We start from the raw sequence: 19077 nt of genomic DNA, 5'->3' as shown, positions 1-19077 counted from the left end.
GACTTTCTTGTTTCACTGATGCTCTAGTCCAGTATGCTGGCAATCCTTCCGATTGTGCAGTTATATGAATTACCACTTTTATAACATAACATAACAATTACAGCATGGAAACAGGCCATTAGGCCCTTCTAGTCCGCACCGAACCAAACCCCCCTTTCTAGTCCCACCTCCCTGCACAATGCCCATAACCCTCCATCTTCTTCTCATCCATATACCTGTCCAACCTTTTCTTAAATAATACAATTGACTCCGCTGCCACTATTACTCCCGGAAGATCATTCCACACGGCTACCACTCTCTGAGTAAAGAAGTTCCCCCTCATGTTACCTCTAAACCTCTGCCCCTTAATTCTTAACTCATGTCCTCTTGTTTTAATCTTTCCTCCTCTTAACGGAAATAGTCTATCCACATCCACTCTGTCTATCCCTTTCATAATCTTAAATACTTCTATCAAATCCCCTCTCAACCTTCTACGCTCCAAAGAATAAAGACCCAATCTGTCCAATCTCTCCCCATACTCCAGATGCTTAAACCCAGGCAACATTCTGGTAAACCTTCTCTGCACTCTTTCCACTCTGTTTATATTTTCATAAATATACATATCAAAATTTTCAATTTCAAAATATACAAATATAAATATATATGTATTTAACTTTCATTTTTCTTATAAAACAAAGCACAACAATCTCTTCCCTCCCTCTTCCCAGTATAAATCCGTACACTGTCGGGCTTATAATTGGGTTTAAAAGAAATGAAGGTAATGCCAAGACTACAGTAACTCTTTCAATTGTTGCCTGTGGTATAAACTTAAATTTCTCTAATTTATTACATAATTGTATAAGACATTTCCTATAAAATAACTAAGTACTGTAGTGTGCTGTGAGAGAGCAGTCAAGCAGACTGGAGACGCATGCAGTTAGCTCGAGTGTCACAGCAGAATGTTTATTTAAACTTCGCTTGCTTTTGGGCTGCTATAGGATTGCACGAATGTCATGCTTACGTCATGCTGAAGCATGCTTCCGTTCTGCAGCGGAAGAGACTGATGTGCTTCGCCATCTTTGTCGTGACTGCCCTGCTGACTGTGCGTAACAAGCGGAGCCATTTCGTCACGGCATAGTTGAGTGTTGCTATTGGAGGCCTGCCTCTGCGCACTGGTTGCTGTACTTTAACTGGCTGGGTCTCGTCCAAGTGAGCCGGCTTCAGGCTGTCCAATGTGAAAAGTTCTTCTCTGTCCCGATAGCTAAGGCGAAAGTGGAACTCGTTCTGCGGAACGCTTTGTAGTGTCCCTCGTAGGCACGTTGAAAAGGTGCTCGGTGGTCCACCCCTGTACACGAAGACATAAGCACAAGACATCTAATCACAGGGAACATGAGTGGGGGGGTGACCATGCTGTGAAAGTGGTGGAGTGGCAAGGGAACCCAGTTTCTCCTGTATATGCACGAGTGTGGCTTTCTTGTCTTGAGCTGGGCCAGTAGGAGTGGGAAAGAACTTCCCTGGGACATTGAGGGCCTGTCCATAAAGCAGCTCAGCAGTGGAAGCATGCATGTCATCTTTGGGGGCCATGTGGATTCCCAGGAGCACCCAGGGTAGCTCGTCCACCCAGTTCAGACCCTTGTGACGCGCTATGAGGGTCGATTTTAGGATTCGTTCCACCAGGCCGTTGGATTGCGGGTGATAGGCAGTCGTACTATTCACAGGCGTTTGAATAGTTCACTCCACAAGGTGGACGTGAACTGTGCGCCCCGGTCGGTGGTGATGTGGTAGAGGACACCAAAACTGAAGACTCAGGTGGACAGGAAGGCCCATGCACAAGTGTCAGAGGGGATATCATGAAGTAGGGTTACCTCTGGCCACAGGTGTACCGGTCTACCATTGTGAGGAGTAGCAGTACCCCTGCAAGACGGGCAGTGGGCTGACAATGTCCACGAGTGTCGAGAGCACTGTACTTGAATTCCAGTAGGTAAAGGTGTCAGCTGAAAAATGCAAGTGCCTTCTAGTTTGCGTCCACCAATTGTTCGAGGACCGCACCCACTCCTGTACTGGATGCATCGACCGTGAGGGCTGTGGGTGCGTGAGCATGGTGGAACATACCAGGGCTTCCTTGGTAGCGGCGAAAGCGGCCAAGAGTTGTCAGTCCAGTGGAAATCCTTGGTCGATCAGGTCGAAAAAGGGACGCATGATGGCAGCAGTATTGTGGATTAAGTTGTTGTAAAAGTTGACCTTCCCCATGAACTCCTGCAGGCCTTTGAGTGTGTCCGGCCTTGGGAATTGGTGGATAGCGTTCACCTTGTCTGGGAGGGATACTGCTCCGTCTTTGGTGATGCGGTGTCCCAGGAAATCAATCTGCTCTCTGACTAATTTGCACTTCGCGGGGTTGATCGTAAGCCCAAACTGGGTCAGGCGAGCGAAAAGTCATCGGAGGTGGGCCACATGTTCCTTTGGAGTGCTGCTTGCTACCAGGATGTCATCCAGGTAAATGAAAAGAAATGGCAGGTCATGCCCCACCGCATGCATAAGCCACTGGAAACGTCTGCACGGCATTCTTCAGACTGAATAGCATTCTGAGGAACTCGAAGAAGAAGCCAAACGGGGTGATAATGGCCACCTTCTGCACGTCATCCGGGTGCACTGGTATTTGATGATATCCCCGGATCAGGTCGACTTTGGAGAAGAGCCGGGCGCCATTGAGGTTCACCGTGAAGCCCTGGATGTGGGGCACTGGGGAGCGAGGCACTGTATGAGAAAGTGGCTGAACAGACTGGAGATACAGGCCATTAGCTCAAGTGTCACAGCAGAATGTTGATTTAAATTTCACTCGCTTACCAGGCTGGGAGTCGGACCGCGCGTACGTCCTGCTGCTTGCGTCATGTTGATGCAAGCATGCACGCCAACTTCCAATCTGGAGTGGAAGAGACTGATGTGCTTCGCCATCTTTGTTGTGAATTCCCTGGTGGCCATGTGTAACATTTGAGGCCAGTTCGTCACGGCATAGTTGCGCGTCGCTGCAGTACCAAGAGTTGCACTGGAGAAGTTGAAATGGGACTATAAACTGCCCCAACCCCTTCCCGATACATTAATTTATTTCTTGCCATATTCTAATCATGTGTATTAATAAAAGATTATCAATTTTTTTGTTATTGACTTGACATTCCACTTTTTTTTCCCCAAAGAAAAAGTCTTTCATTGGCTTTTATTGAATTTCAGTCCCATTCGAATCCACGAAGGCTGACTGTCTTCTTCAAAGAAAGATGATAAAATTCTTGCTTGTGCTCATAGATACTTCTTAAAATCCAGAAGTCTAAGTCCTCCCAGTTTATAGTCCCACGTTAAATTTTCCAGTGCAATTCTTGCTACTTTGTTATTCCATAGGAATTGTCAATGTAACAATTAAAATTTTTTTTAAGTTCGTACAATAGGCAACAATTGAAAGAGATACTGTCGTCTTAGCATTACCTTAATTTTATACAATTTACCCTTCCTATTAATCGCAGATCTTTCCATTTCTGTAAAACTTTTTCTATTTTTTCTAGTAGAGGGATATATTTAAGCTTATATAAGTTCTGTAAATTATCTTCTGGCAGCTCCCTTGGGGTACCTCAAAATGAAGGACGAACATGACGATCCAGCAGGCTGCACGAGGCCCGCAGCGCTGCCCTCCAATTGGCCACATCTAAAGGAGCCTAACTGGCCTATTGAGGAAAGAGGATCGTAAATGCACCAATCAGCGTTGAGGGGGCTTTGTCCACGCTCTTCTGCTTGAGAATAAAAGCAGGGCTGTGAGCCCAATAAAGCTCAGTGCTAAGTACTCTCAGCTGGGGTTCGTGTCGTTCTTTCTGGGAACAACGTGTTCTTTCTGAGCTGACCTGCACGTAGCTATATCCTCTCCTGTGCTATAGGGTCCACAGAACCATAGCTCGTAGCAGCTCGCTACAATGTAATATTATTGTTAAATATTCTTAATACCTTGATTTTTGCCATATGTATTATCCTGAATAATCTATTTAGACTATTTGAAGAATTTCTTTTTAAGAAATCCTGATTTGTATTAATTTTGATAAATACTCACCAAATCTATTAGCTAATGGCTTTGCTATAATTTTATAGTCTGCATTCAGAAGTGTTATTTTGAGGTTTTTAGTGGATCTCTACCTTTCGTAGCTGTGATGGGCCCAGAGGACCACAAGACACAGCAGCAATAGAAATTCGCCAAGACAAATGGTAACTTAAAGTTCCTTTTAATTTTCTTTAAACATAAAAACAGGATCAAACTTTAACTTATTACTATGAACTTAACCTAACAAACCCCTTCTAATTCTAAGCACATGTAATGTGTGTATATGATCAGGGAAGTTCTTTGATTCTCAGTCCAGTCTCACTTCTCACTCCTCCAAGTTCACTGGTATCAGGCAATTCTTATACTGTGAACAGAATTTAACATTTATGAATCTTCACCAAGCTTTGGTGCTTGAAAGTTAAATGGTTACTTCACAGGAAGGTTCTGGTCGGTTTTCAGAGAGAGATTTGTTGCTCGTTGAACACGCACAAATTGATTCCTTCTGATCAGCCACTTCAGTGCCTTGCCGAAGATACTTGCCCCATTGGGGTTTTCAGATGATAACCTACTTGTGAAGTCCTTCAGCAGAGCAGTTTACATTGTCTTTACAAAGGCATTGGGAGACTGGGCTGTCTAACTTGAGCAGAGCTCTGGCATTTTAAATGAGATCTGTGTTGTGAAGTGTTTGTGTTTGTTTGTGACCTACACTAAAAAAACACAACTTATCTTCCAAAAACATAGCTTTACATAATATAAAATCTAACATAATCTGTTAATTATAGAAGTTGAAAAAATTTCCAGGAGGATTTGGGTCTCCACTGCCTGGTCCAACACATCAACCAAAGGAAGCATTAACAAATCTTTAAATTGTCTATAGAACACGGGAGGGAACCCATCTTTTTCCGGGGACTTATTAGCTTGTAAAGTACATAAAGTTTCTCTAATTCTTCCCTTGTAAAGGGTGCATCTAATTCATCTTTTTCTCTCTCTCTTCTAACTTAGGAAGTTCAACATTTGTTTAAAAATTCTTCCATTTCATTTTCATCTGCTAATACTGATTTTTATATGGTATTGTCTAAATGCATTATTGATTTCCTTTTGATTGTATGTTATGGTATCAGTTTCTGTTTCTATTGCATTTATCATCTGACTCCTCTGCTTTTACCTGCCAAGATAACACTTTGTGTTCCCATTCTCCTAGCTCATAATATTTTTGTTTAGTTTTTGGTATCATTTTTCCATTCTGCAGAGTATTATATTATAACTTTTTATTTTCTATTATATATTTTTCTTGTGTTCCTTATATTTGATATTCCTCTTCTAATTTTGTTACATCCTTCTCTAAACCTTCTAATTCTCTTGCATATTCTCTCAAGATTTTTAGTATAAGAAATAATTTGCTCCCTGGTGTATCCCATATCAGTCGAAGGAAGATAGTTTTGACAAAATATTTTTATCTGTCTCTTAATAAATTCACAAAAATCCTTGCTCTTTAGTAATGTAGCATTAAGACGCCATCTATACATACTTGCTTTTCCATTATTGTAATAGTTAATGTTAATGGCAAATAGTCTTGATAAGAGCCTTGCCAAGTACTCCGTTTTTACCACACTACTTTGTAACTGAGCAGACATTAAAAATGGGGCTTTGGCGACGCACATAATTGATGGAGAGGTGAACTGGCTGCGTGTGTTACGTGCATGTCAGTGGAGCAGCCACATTAAAGATGGCGCCATGCGAGTCTTTCTTTTCTGGCAGAAGCTCAGGGCCCGCATGCATGCAGGTAGTGTGCTTATATCACGATGACATGGTTTCCAGTGCGTGGGGGAGGAGCTTTGAATCTCTTAAAGGAGCAGCGCGTGAGCCTTAAAAAAAATTCATGAGTTCAGATGAACCCACTGACTGCTGGTCTCATTCACTCACTCAGTTAGCTTGCTCGCTACATTGGTGACCCCAACGAATCCAAATTTTTTTTGGACTGCGCAACGTGGATGCTGCAGCAGGAAGGGCTGTTGTGCTAAATTACGCACCTTCTGGACACTCTGACCCTGCACATGGTTCAGACAGGTAGAGGTACAGTTCCAGATTAAACAAATCACTTCTGACTCTATCAAGTACTACCATGTGGTGAGTTCCTTGGACCAAGAGACCACAGCCAGAGTAGACAACCTCATCCAGGCCCCACTGGAGGAAGGTAAATACAGTACGATGAAAGCATTGCCCATCAGCACGTGTGACCTCTCCAAACATGAGAAGGCAGCCAGGCTCATGAACCTAGATGGCTTGGGGGACAGAACGCAAGATGCTCATGGTGACAGAGGGACACAAATCCTGCCTCATGTTTGAGCAGGCGTTTCGAGAACAGCTGCCCAATGACATTCAGCCTGCTGCTGGCGGATGCAGATTTCAGCGATGCCAGAAAGGTCGAACATCCTATGGAAGACCAAGGGAGAAAACAGGCCAACCATCGGTCAGCTGACCAGATCTCAGGCAAAGTCACAGTCCAGACCCCATCCATCCCGAGATCACTCAGTTTGCTTGCTATAGGTCAATCCTTGTACGTGAGTCATGCACCCTTGAATAGAATGAATAGCCTCTTTCTAAGGGGCTGTGCCAACCACCTCCATATTTCAATTAAATTTAAATCCTTCATAAATGATAATGTCATTTTTGCAGCTTTCACCCTTGTTATTGTTCTTGCTGATTTGACCAATATTAGACCTAAACAAAAATTTAAATCTCCTCCAATCGATATATTTTGTCTTCCCCCTGCGGATTTTAAAAATACCTCTTTCATCAAGGCTTCTTGTTCATAAACATCCAAGAATCTGCATAAAGTTTACAATTTCCCATTACATACCTTCCAGCTTGATCCAAATGAAGACACTATTACTTGCCCTACCCATCATGTTCCAATTTGGTAAGACGTCTTTTTTTGTAAAAAGACTATATCTGCCTTTAATTTTTTTTTTAGGTATGCCAAGACCTGCTTTCTCTTCACCCTCCCATTAATTCCTTTAACATTAAAACTAATAAATTCCAATGTTGTTTCCATATTTTTCTTTAAAACAATATTTTTTAACAATACCTCTTTGACTCTTGATCCTTTTCCTTTAAGAAAAGCAGACCATGTCCCTGCCCGATGGTGCCGTACACGCGGCGCCCCGAAAGCCCACAGAATCTCTTGAGGAAGAAGTCCCCTCCCTTTAGCTCCATTTTTTTTTGTTACTCCTTTCCAAGACTATTCTCCCCCTTAGACTGGAGTCTCCACCCTCCTTCTACTTTTCACAGATTATTTCCCTTTTACTGAGCTCTCTGTGAACACTTCTATACCTTTTATTTTTAAACAATAAATACAAGACAGTTTAGCAAAAAGTACAACTTTTGCTACTTTTACTTAAATATTTTCACAATCTTCTCCTTCAGCAACCTCAATTTTTTACAAACTTGGCAGAAAAAAATTCCACCTTGTTCTTGAAAAATTGCTGGTTCCCTTGTCCTTCGACCCTCAAAGCCACGGGGTATATTATTGAATATTTCAAGTTTTTAAGCACGTAATTGTCTTTTCACATCTTCATATCCTTTTCTTTGTTTCATTAAGGTCAAGCCAAAGCCTTGGCAAAAATAGCACCTTTTCATGATCAACTTTGGTGGGGGGGGGGGGCATTATTCTGTTTAGAGTAATTATTATGTTGCACCTAGAATTAACTTCTGTTCTCAGTAGCTTAAAAGCCTCACCAGAACTGGTCTTGGTCTCTGGTTATGTTTCTTCTGGGTCCATATGTTTGGGGAACTCTCTCATTGTGCAGTTTTTCTACATATTTGTCTTCTCCCAACAATTGTGGGATCCATTTTTTAAAAAAATTCAGAGTCTCTTCCCTTTAGTCTGATAATTTGGATATTGTTTCATCGACTGAAGTTCTCAATATGATCAATTTTGTCAAGCAGTCCTTGTTTATCCGACTCCCATTCTTTGGATTTGTTTTTCCAAAGCTTCAAATTCTTTATGCATTTTCGTCAATTCACCCTCTGCTCGACCCATTCTCTTCATCAGGTCATCAGTGATATCTTTTATTTTGTTCATTTTTCCCATCATAGTTTCAACACTTATGAATCGGTTACCCAAATTCTCCATTTTTTTCCAAGATGATGCTCAGCTCTTGACCCGACTCTCCAGTTTTACCTGGTTCAGCCAGTCCCAGTGCTATTTTTGCACCACTTATTTTTGGACTTTCCCCTGAAGTTCCCAGTTTAAGAGGAGCTTCCTCAGTCTTTGTTCTCAGTCGCCTTGGCTTCTTTTTGCTAGCTTTATCAATTTTTGATGAAGAAAATCTTAATTTTCAAGTTTTAACTGTCTATTTAGCACTATTTAACACTCTTCATGAAGAGCTCAACCAAAACATGTCTATCCATCCTTCGCATGGCCATGCCTCCCCTCCACCTCCCAACGTATGAATTGTTACTTGTGTGATTCCAATATTATCCAGCTGATCAGAGCCTGAGCATCAGTGGCAATCAGTGGTACTTTCTGTACCTTCACCCACTCTTGGATCCCTTAGTCAATCACATGCTGGACAGCCTTAAATTTCAATGGAATGAACATTTGCTTTTCCAATTTTAGCTACCATCTGGTTCCACAGTTTCCATTCTCTCTATTATTTCTCCTGTACTTTTTTCTCCTCTCTCTTTGCAGCACCTGGTGTTTCTAGGCAGTCTGATCTTGGAAGCTAAACAGGCTCAGGACTGATCAGTACTTGGAGGGGAACATCAGGTGCTGTGGGTTTCTGTGAGGGGCGCTGGACAAAGTGAATAAACTCTCTTACTTACGGTAGACAAAAAGTTAAAGTAGTTCATGTGTTACATTCTAAATATAGAATTACCAGACGATAATGGAACCTTTAACTTTTTGTTTCCCTCTACCTGTTCCTCCAACTCTCTCCTATTCTACACACTCTACTCGTACTACCTCTGGGCCCCTCACCAACTTCGTTCGTCTTTTTTATTTTAGTTTTGTGAAAGGGTATTGGCCCGAACGTTGACTGAAAATTGTGCCCATGTCTGACTCTTTGTGCACCTCTTGCAGTTCAGTTTGCTTGATACAAGTCTCTTTCAAGGTTGCAAAATCCTTTATGTTCCTTGAAGCAATGGGAAGATTGTTGGAAGCTCAGCCATCCACTGGGGGGAGCTGCTCTCCTGTCTTTGCTGGCAGACTTTTCTGAAATCCAGCTATCAGGGAACTGAGGTCATCATGAGAGTTGGAACAATGAAGAGATTTTCTTGGAGGCAGTGACATTACTGTCTTCTATCATGCCTAGTTGATCTCTCTTTCTGAGAAGTGAATTTTAATTACACATCCACAGACTCTTTTCTGTCAAATTAAGGACATGCTATATTTTCTAATGTAGTGAGATGTAACCGTGTCTGCCTGTCCCGCATCGGACTTGTCAGCCACAAACGAGCCTACAGCTGACGTGGACTTTTACCCCCTCCATAAATCTTCGTCCGCGAAGCCAAGCCAAAGAGATGCATGCCATTGTCAAACCAGCTTTAACTTTCATCCATGTCACATAATAAGCCTGTTAATCTTTCAATGTTATTGTGTTTGGGCAGTTGAAAAAAGTGACAAGAACAGGAGTAGCCCAGTTTGCCCCTTGAGCCTACTCTGCCATTTAATAAGGTCTGATGTGACCCTGTTTGCCTACTTAATCTCCATAATCCTTCACTTTTTCTACCTGTGCTGTCACATTGAGGGATCCTTGACTTGAACACTGAGGCTTCTCTGTTCTCAATTGTCCCTCAGATCTTGCCATTCGTTGCGTGTGGAAGTCTTCCCAAAGTTCATCACCTTGTATTTATCAGGACCTTTGGAAACCTACTCAACAATCTAAACGTTAACAACCTCACACCCAGAGTATTTTAAATGTCCCTATTGTACCAGCCTTCACTACCACCTCGGCAATGCATTCTAGGCACCTTCTACTCTCTATTTTAAAAAAAAAATGTACCCTTCTCCCCTGAACTTTCCTGCCCTCACCTTGTACAGATGTCCTCTGGTATTTGCTACTGTCATCCTGGGAAAAGGTGCTGGTAGTCCTATCATTGCCTCTTATAATCTCGTAGACCTCAATGAAGTTACCTCTCGTCTCTCATTGCTCTAAAGAGAAAAGCCCTAGCTCTGTCAACCTTGCCTCATGTTGATGATGAGAAGTTTATTTAAGATTGCTTTTTTTAATTTGGTGCAAGCATATGAAAATGTAATGATTGATGGAGATTTTAATTGTTCTTTGGATCCATTATTAGATAAATCTCTGAAAACGGTGACCAAAACTAAAATGGCAAAACAAATTTTTCATTAATGAAAGAAATGAATTTAGTTGATATTTGGAGAAGGATTATTTATTATTATTCTAGAATAGTTTTTTTTATTATTATTGGCTCAATTGCAAGGTCCTAAAGTATTTGCTGAATATAAGAGTAGAACATTCAGATCATTCTCTTTTGATAATATCTTTTGATAATAATAGGTTCTGAAAAAATAGATACTACTTATAGATGGAGATTTAATTCTTCATTGTTGAGAAATGTTGAATTTTGTAATTTTATAAGAGATCAAATACAGCAATATTTGAAAGTAAATACAGATTCAGTTGAGAGTAAATTTATTTTGTGGGATGCTTTAAAGGCATATTTAAGAGAACAAATTATTAGCTTTTTGACTAAAATTAAGAAACCATATTCTAGAGAAGTTGGTAAATTAGAGGAGGAGATAGAGAATTTAGAGAAAGATATACAGAACAATTCGACAGAGACTAAAAAGATACAATTTAAAAATAAAAAATGCATTATAATTCATTGTAGACTTGTAAAACGGAGAAATTATTGCAAAGAACTAGACAAAAATATTATGAACTAGGGGAGAAAGCTCAAAGTATTGGTGTGGCAATTAAAGACAGAAAAGGTTTCTAGAATAATTAATGCTATTAGAAAAGATTCAAAGATTGCATGCAAATCTCAAGACATAAATGAGGCTTTTAAGGAATTTTTGTATGAAATTGTGTACATCTGAGACTGAAAATGATGTTAAAATTAATGATTTTTTTTAGCTCATCTTCAGTTATCTTTGAATATTTGAGAACATGAAGAATTGGACTCTGTTTACATTCAGAGAAATTATTGATGCACTTAAATCTTTGCTGAATGGAAAGTCTCCTGGTGAAGATGGAATTTTATAAAAATTGGATCAGGATTTATTAATGCCTCTTTTAATGGATGTGTTGAAACAAGCAATGGAAGTTCATTCTTTACCAAGTTCCTTTTCTAGTGCAATTATAACAGTTATTCTTAAGAAAGATAGGTCTATAAGACTCAGTTTTTAAATGGATCTCTATTTCCTTATTAAATGTTGATTATAAAATTGTAGCTAAGTTTTTAGAAAATAGTTTGGTGAATTATTTACCAAGTTTAATTCATTTAGATCAGACTGAATTTATTAAGAACTGTTATTCTTGCAAAATTAATTAGTTTGATTAATATTTCTCAGAAGAAATCTAACTTACCGATCGTCTTATCATTAGATGCCGAAAAGGCATTTGATAAGTTAGAATGGATTTTTAAAAATTTAAAGTACTGGAAAAATTTAGGTTGGACCAATCTTAATTAGTTGGATTAAATCTTTGTACAGAAACCCTTCTGCCAGAGTGGTGACAAACGGCCAAGTATCATTGCCTTTTTTATTAAAGAGATCTACTGGATAAGGATGCCCTTTGTCCCTAGCATTGTTTGTATTAATGATTGAACCTTTGGTACAATTGATAAGTCAGGATAGTAATATTAAGGATATTAGAGTTAATTCTGAAGAATTTAATATTCATTTATTTGCTGATGATGTTTTAATTTATTTAATAGAACCACAAGGTTCATTGAAGTTATTTATATGAGAGATTGAAACAATATGGACAAATATCAGGTTATAAAATTATTAGGGATAAAAGTGAGATTTTGCCATTAGTTGCTGGTGATTGCACTCAATGTAAGAAAATTGTTCAATTTAAATGGTCAGATCAAATTAAATATTTAGTTTTAAAATTGATAATGAATTAGATCATTATATAAATTAAATTATTTACCTTTATTTAATAAAATTAAGAGGATTTAAATAGATGGAAAAATTTACCTATAACATTAATAGATATGGTTAAGATTAATGTTTTTCCTAGAACTTAGTATCTTTTTCAATCTATTCCTTGGAAAGTTTAACAAAAATTTAAAAAGATTTAAATTCTATAATTAGGAAGTTTTTGTGGAAAGGTATAATGGTTAGGGTATCTTTACAAAAATTAACTTGGAAATACGAATTGGGAGGTTTACAACTCTCAAGTTTTCAAAGTTATAAAGCAGCACAATTGAGGTTGATTGATAGAATATTTGATTTAATAATCTGTTAATATGAGCTAATATTGAGTTAATTAATGTTGGTGAGAAAAAATGGCACAATTTATTTATAAGTGGAATACTTAGTTATTAATTATTAATAATTATCCACCTATTTTGAGATGTTAATTGAATTATGGAATAAGATAAATGATGAGAGATACGCAGGGGAAAATTTCAGGTAAAACATTTTTATATCAGAATAAACTTTTTCCTTTTACTCTTAATTATCAGTTTTTGAAAATATGGAACAGAAAGGAATCAAAACAGTACAAGATTGTTATGAAGCTGGTTATTTTATTTCTTTTTAAAGAATGACAGATATGAAATTCCAAACAATAGTTTATTTTGTTAATTTCAGGTTAAAGGTTTATTATTGGACAATTTTGGACATGCTTTAAGATCACTAAGACAATCAAAATTTGAAATTTTGCTTACATAAGGTCATTAAAAAATATTTCTGAAATTTATAAATTATTAACAAGTAAGATGTTTAAATTAGATGTTCATAAATTGAGATCAAAATGGGAAAAAGATTTGGGAATTACAATTGATCAAGATGATTGGAGATCGATTTGAATGGATAGTATGACAAAGATTATTAATTTTGATATAGATTATTTCATTATAATTTTTTTAACATCAATTGTATTTAACTCAGAAATTAAAGAAATTTAATTTAATTTCTTCAGATTTATGTTTTAGATGTTTTAAAGAAGTAGCTTCTTTTTTACATTTGACTTGGTTATGTGATAAGGTTACATTTTTTTGGATACAAGGAATTTTTAGTACAAAGGGGAGGATGAATGCGTGGCTGAAGGAATGGAGCAAGGGGCAGGGATTCGAGTATTTGGATAACTGGGACCTTTTTTTTGGAGGAGGTTGGACATTTACCTGAATCCCAGAGGGACCAGGATCCTGGCGGGGGCATTTGCTTGGGCTACTCAGGAGGCTTTAAACTAGAATGGTTGGGGGAAGGGGTCCACATAAAGGAGAACCGCAAGAAGAGGGTGAGACTGCAAACAGAGAAGGTTTTGGGGTGGATAGACAGGTGATTGAGAAGGAAAATGATCAGTCCAGTAATGGACGGGAGATGATGGAAAGAAATAACAGAGTTGAGTGTATAGATAGGGACAAAGAGAGAAAGATGTGTGAAATCTCTGAAATGCATTTATTTTAATGCTAGGAGTGTTGTAAAGAAGGTGAATGAGCTTAAGGTGTGGATAGACACTTGGCAGTGAGACGTGGCTGCGGGAGGGCAGCTAAATATTCCTGGATTTCACTGCTTTAGGTATGATAGAATTGGAGGGGCAAGAGGAGGTGTGTAGCATTGCTTGTCAGGGAAAATATTACAGCGGTGCTGATGCGAGATAGATTGGAGGGCTCATCAAGGGAGGTGGTATGGGTGGAATTGAGAAATGGGTAAGAAGTTACACTTGTAGGGGTGTATTATACACCATCTAGTTGGGAGCGAGAAATAGAGGAGCAAATTTGTAAAGAAATAGGAGATATTTGTAATAAGCTCAGAGTTATGTTAGTTGGGGATTTTAATTTTCCTAATATAGATTGGAAAACACATTCTGTGAAAGGGCAGGCTGGATTAGAATTTGTAAAATGTGTGCAGGATAGTTTTTTGCAGCAATACGTTGAGGTACTGACTAGAGAAGAGGCAGTGTTGGATCTACTGTTGGGGAATGAGATAGGGCAGGTTTCAGAGGTATGTGTTGGGGAGCACTTCAGATCCAGTGATCATAGTACCATTAGTTTCAATATAATTATGGAAAGGGATAGGTCTGGTCCAAAGATTGAGGTTTTTGAGTGGGGAAAAAGCCAGATTTGAAGAGATGAGAAACTATTTGTGAGGAGTGGATTGGAATCATTTGTTTTATGGGAAGGATCTGGAGGAGAATTGGAGGTCTTTTAAAGGTGAGATTTTGAGGGTACAGAATCTTTGTTCCTGTCAGGATAAAAGGCAGAACCAAAAGTTTGAGAGAGCCATGGTTTTCAAGGGAGATTAGAAATTTGCTTTGAATTAAAAGGGTGGCTTACATTAAATATAAGAAACAAGGTGCAAATGAGATGATTGGAAAATACATTGATTGTAAAAAGAATTTTAAGAAAGAAATTAAGAAAGTGAAAAGAAGCGAGGTGGCTATAGCAAAAAGGGTGAAAATAAATACGAAGGGTTTTTACAAATATGTAAATAGCAAAAGGAGAGTGAAGGGTAAAATTAGTCCCTTAGAGAATCAAAGAGGACAACTTTATGCGGAGCCAAATGAGATGGGAGAGATATTGAACAAGCAGTTTTCTTTGGTATTCACTAGGAAAAAAGGATGTTGAATTGTGCAGGATAAGGGAAGCAAAAGGGGTAATTATGGAAAATATAGGGATCAGGAAAGAGGGGGTGTTGGAGCTTTTGAAGCATATAAAGGTAGATAAGTCTCCAGGTCCCGGTGGGATTTTCCCCAGGACCTTGAGGGAAGTCAGGGAGGAAATAGTGGAGGCTCTGGCAGTGATTTTTCAAAAGTCATTAGAGAGGGGCATAGTGCCAGAGGATTGACATATCGCACATGTGGTTCCCTTGTTTAAAAAGGGTTCGAGTTGTTAGCCTGGCAATTATAGGCCTGTAAGTTTGACGTTGGTGGTCAGTAAGCTAATGAAAAGTATTCTTAGAGTTAATATAAGTATCTCGAGAGACAGGGTCTGATCAGGAATACTCAACATGGGGTTGTGCGTGGAAGGTCATGCTTGACAAATCTTGTTGAAGTTTTTGAAGAGATGACTAGGAATGTTGATGAGGGTAGAGCAATAGATGTTGTCTATATGGGTTTCACGAAAGCCTTTGATAAGGTTCCACATGGAAGGTTGGTAAGGAAGGTTCAGGCGTTGGGTATTAATTTTGGGATCGTCAAATGGGTTCAACAGTGGCTAGAAGGTAGATGCCAGAGATTCATGCTAAATAACTGTCTGTCAGGATGGAGGCCGGTAACAAGTGGTATGCCTCAGGGATCAGTATTGGGTCCCTTGTTATCTGTCATTTACATGAATGATTTAGATGATGGAGTGGTAAACTGGATTAGTAAATATGTGGATGATACAAAGATAGGTGGAGTTATGGATAGTGAAGGTTTTCAGAGATTGCAGGAGGATTTGGATGGCTTTGAAGAGTGGGCTGAGAGATGGCAGATGGAGTTTAATGCTGAGAAGTGCAAAGTGCTTCATTTTGGAAAAAATAATCAAAACAGGACTTGTGCAGTAAATGGGAGGGCATTGAGGAACGCAGAACAAAGATCTAGGAATAATGGTCCACCATTCTTTGAAGGGTGGAATCTCTTGTGGATAGAAAGTGGTGAAGAAGGCTTTTAATATGCTGGCCTTTATAAATCAAAGCATGGAATATAGGAGTTGGGAAGTGATGTTGAGACTGTTCAAGGCATTGGTGAGGCAAAATTTGGAATACTGTGTACAGTTCTGGTTACCGAATTATAGGAAGGATATCAATAAGGTAGAGAGGGTGCAGAGAAGATTTACCAAAATGTTGCCTGGATTTCAAATATAGACTACAAAGAAAGATTGAGTAGATTAGGTCTTTATTCATTGGAGTGTAGAAAGTTGAGGGGGGATTTAATAGAGGTATTTAAAATTATGAGAGGGATAGATAGAGTAGATGTGAATAGGCTCTTTCCCTTGAGGATAGATGTGATTCAAACAAGAGGTTAAGAGTTAGGGGGCATAAGTTTAGAAGTAACATGAGGGGGAACTTCACTCAGAGAGTGAATGACCTTCCGGAAGAGGTGGTCACAGTAAAATCAATTTTATCATTTTCGGAAAGGTTGAAGAGGTATATGGATTAGAGGGGATTGGAGGGTTATGGGGAGAGTGCAGGTAGGCAGGACTAGAGGAGATCCCTTTGATTGGTACGGACAAGAAGGGCCGAGATGGCTCGTTTCCGTACTATAATTGTTATATGGTTATAGTATGGTTAATTACCAATGGATTCAACATTATTTTTCTTAGGTAATGTTAAAATGTTGAGTTTAACCAAGTATCAAATTGTGTTTTTAAGATTGGCAATGGCAGGAGCAAGAAAATGTTTAGCCATTACTTGGAGATTGATTTGGCATTGCAGAAATGGCATATGGAATTGAGGTCATGTATTCCATTGGAAAAAATTATGTACAATTTACATGATAATTATCTTTTTTTTCTAAAGTGTGGAGCCTTTATTTGGAGTACATGGGTTTAAAATGTTGAATTCCCCGGAGCTCGTCGTGGTGGTGTTGCTTTGATCCATGGCCATTTATTGTGTTTTTGATGGTTGAAATCTCCTGTTTCTTCTTTCTTTGGGGTCTTTTGGGGTGAGGGAAGTATGGGTTGTGGGGGGGGGGGGGGAGAATTCATTTGTATTGTATATTCAAAATTTTTAATAAAGTATTCAAAAAAATCTTTGCCTCATGTGACACATTCTCCAATCTAGGCAACATCCTGGTAAATCTCCTCTGCACCTTCAAAGTTTTCACATCCTTCTTGTAATGAGGTGACCAGAATGGAACACAGTAAAACCAACTGTGGAATACAGAGCTTTATAGAACTGCCACGATACCTCACAGCTCTTGAGAGAACTATGCCATGTGCACCTTTTCACTACTCTGCGACCACCAAAAAAGTTTTCTGCTGTACTGACACACCATTTATTTTCTTGCACTAATTACAATGTGAATATTTATCTATCATTTGATACTTAATCCTTTTTCTGTCTTGGCATTTGTGGTCATTTAAATTTTTACTTTTGTCGTTGGTATATCTTGCGTGTCTGTTTAATTGCAGTAAGAATTTTGGTGCATTTGTACATTTTTCTTATGTATTTACAATAAATGTATTAGACTTGAGGCGTTCTGTTCTCCCACATTCCCAGGTCCCTGTGAATGTCCTAGCCTAGTTTCAGTTCCTAAGATGAACTATTGAACACTACAGCACAAAAATGGGCCCTTCGACCTTTCTTGTCTGTGCCGAACTATTTTACTGCCAAGTCACACTGACCTGCACCCAGTCCATGGCTCTCCATATCTACCTCATCCATGTACCTGCCCAAATTCTTCTTAAATGTTAAAATTGAGCCTGCATTCATCACCTCAGCTGGTAGCTTGTTCATTACTCCCACCATTCTGTGTGAATTAGTTCCCCCTCATGTTCCCCTTTCACTCTTAACCCATATCCTCTGGTTTGTATCTCATCTACCCTCTGTGAAATGCCTACCAATATTTACACTATCTCTAGCCCTCATAATTTTAAATACATAACATAACATAACAATTACAGCACGGAAACAGGCCTTTAGGCCCTTCTAGTCCGCACCGAACCAAACACCCCTTTCTAGTCCCACCTCCCTGCACAATGCCCATAACCCTCCATCTTCTTCTCATCCATATACCTGTCCAACCTTTTCTTAAATAATACAATTGACTCCACCGCCACTATTTCTCCCGGAAGATCATTCCACACGGCTACCACTCTCTGAGTCAAGAAGTTCCCCCTCATGTTACCTCTAAACCTCTGCCCCTTAATTCTTAACTCATGTCCTCTTGTTTTAATCTTTCCTCCTCTTAATGGAAATAGTCTATCCACATCCACTCTGTCTATCCCTTTCATAATCTTAAATACTTCTATCAAATCCCCTCTCAACCTTCTACGCTCCAAAGAATAAAGACCTAATCTGTCCAATCTCTCCCTATACTCTAGATGCTTAAACCCAGGTAACCTCTATCAAATTTTCCTTCATTCTTCTATGCTCTAGAGTATGAAGTCATAATCTGTTTAACCTTTCCAGGTAACTCTGTTCCTGAAGTCCAGGCAGTATCCTAGTAAATCTCAGCACTCTTTCTATCTTATTGATATCTTTCCTGCAGTTAAGTGACCAAAACTGCACACACTATTCCAAATTTGGCCTTACCAAATAATGTCTTATACAACTTTAACATAACATCCCAACTCTTGTACTCAATACTTTGCTTCACTTCACACTTGTGTTAGATTTCATTTGTCATTTTTTCCCCACTTTCCCAGTTGATCTAGATTCTGTTTTTATTTTGTGTCCTTTTCCACCTATTTTGGGATCATCAATAAGCTTTAAGTTGCTCTCTGTTCCATCATTTAATTAATTCATAAAGATGAGGTTGACATCTCTGCAAAAACACATGCCAGCAGTCTCTATGGAGGTTTTAACCTTAGTGAAAGTATAAGCTTGTCACCTGAGCAGGTTTGTGCTTTTGGTTGTTGATGAAAGTTTATGAATGTTGTAGGCATTTTCTGTGGTTTAACCTGAGGCTGAGTTTAAATGGGTGCACAAGGAGTTTCATTGACCCCGCATCATAAGGCCCTTTGCAATAAGGCCCAAGCTTGGACAGTGCATTAATGGTCAGCTCAGAGCAGGCATCATTGAGGAGCATCAAAGGGATCCTGTTTAAAATAGCAGTTCATTAAGTTAATACTGAAATGACAGTTGAGGGTGTTGGGTAACTTTAAGGAAATTCTGCAATGAAGTAAACATTTGAGGCTCTTGCACATTTCCTTTTCATAAAAAATGTATTGCATTG

General features: G+C 39.0%; 1 protein-coding gene across 7 annotated transcripts in view; it reads left to right on the top strand.

Annotated features, from left to right (window-relative positions):
• The window catches only part of clcn3 (chloride channel 3), a 217039-nt gene that overhangs the window by 54395 nt on the left and 143567 nt on the right, over positions 1-19077 (top strand). The gene's annotated exons all lie outside the window — the stretch shown is intronic.

This window comes from Narcine bancroftii, chromosome 1 (assembly GCF_036971445.1).
Source record: "Narcine bancroftii isolate sNarBan1 chromosome 1, sNarBan1.hap1, whole genome shotgun sequence".
Lineage (NCBI taxonomy): Eukaryota > Metazoa > Chordata > Chondrichthyes > Torpediniformes > Narcinidae > Narcine > Narcine bancroftii.
This window is presented reverse-complemented; position numbering and strand designations above follow the sequence as displayed.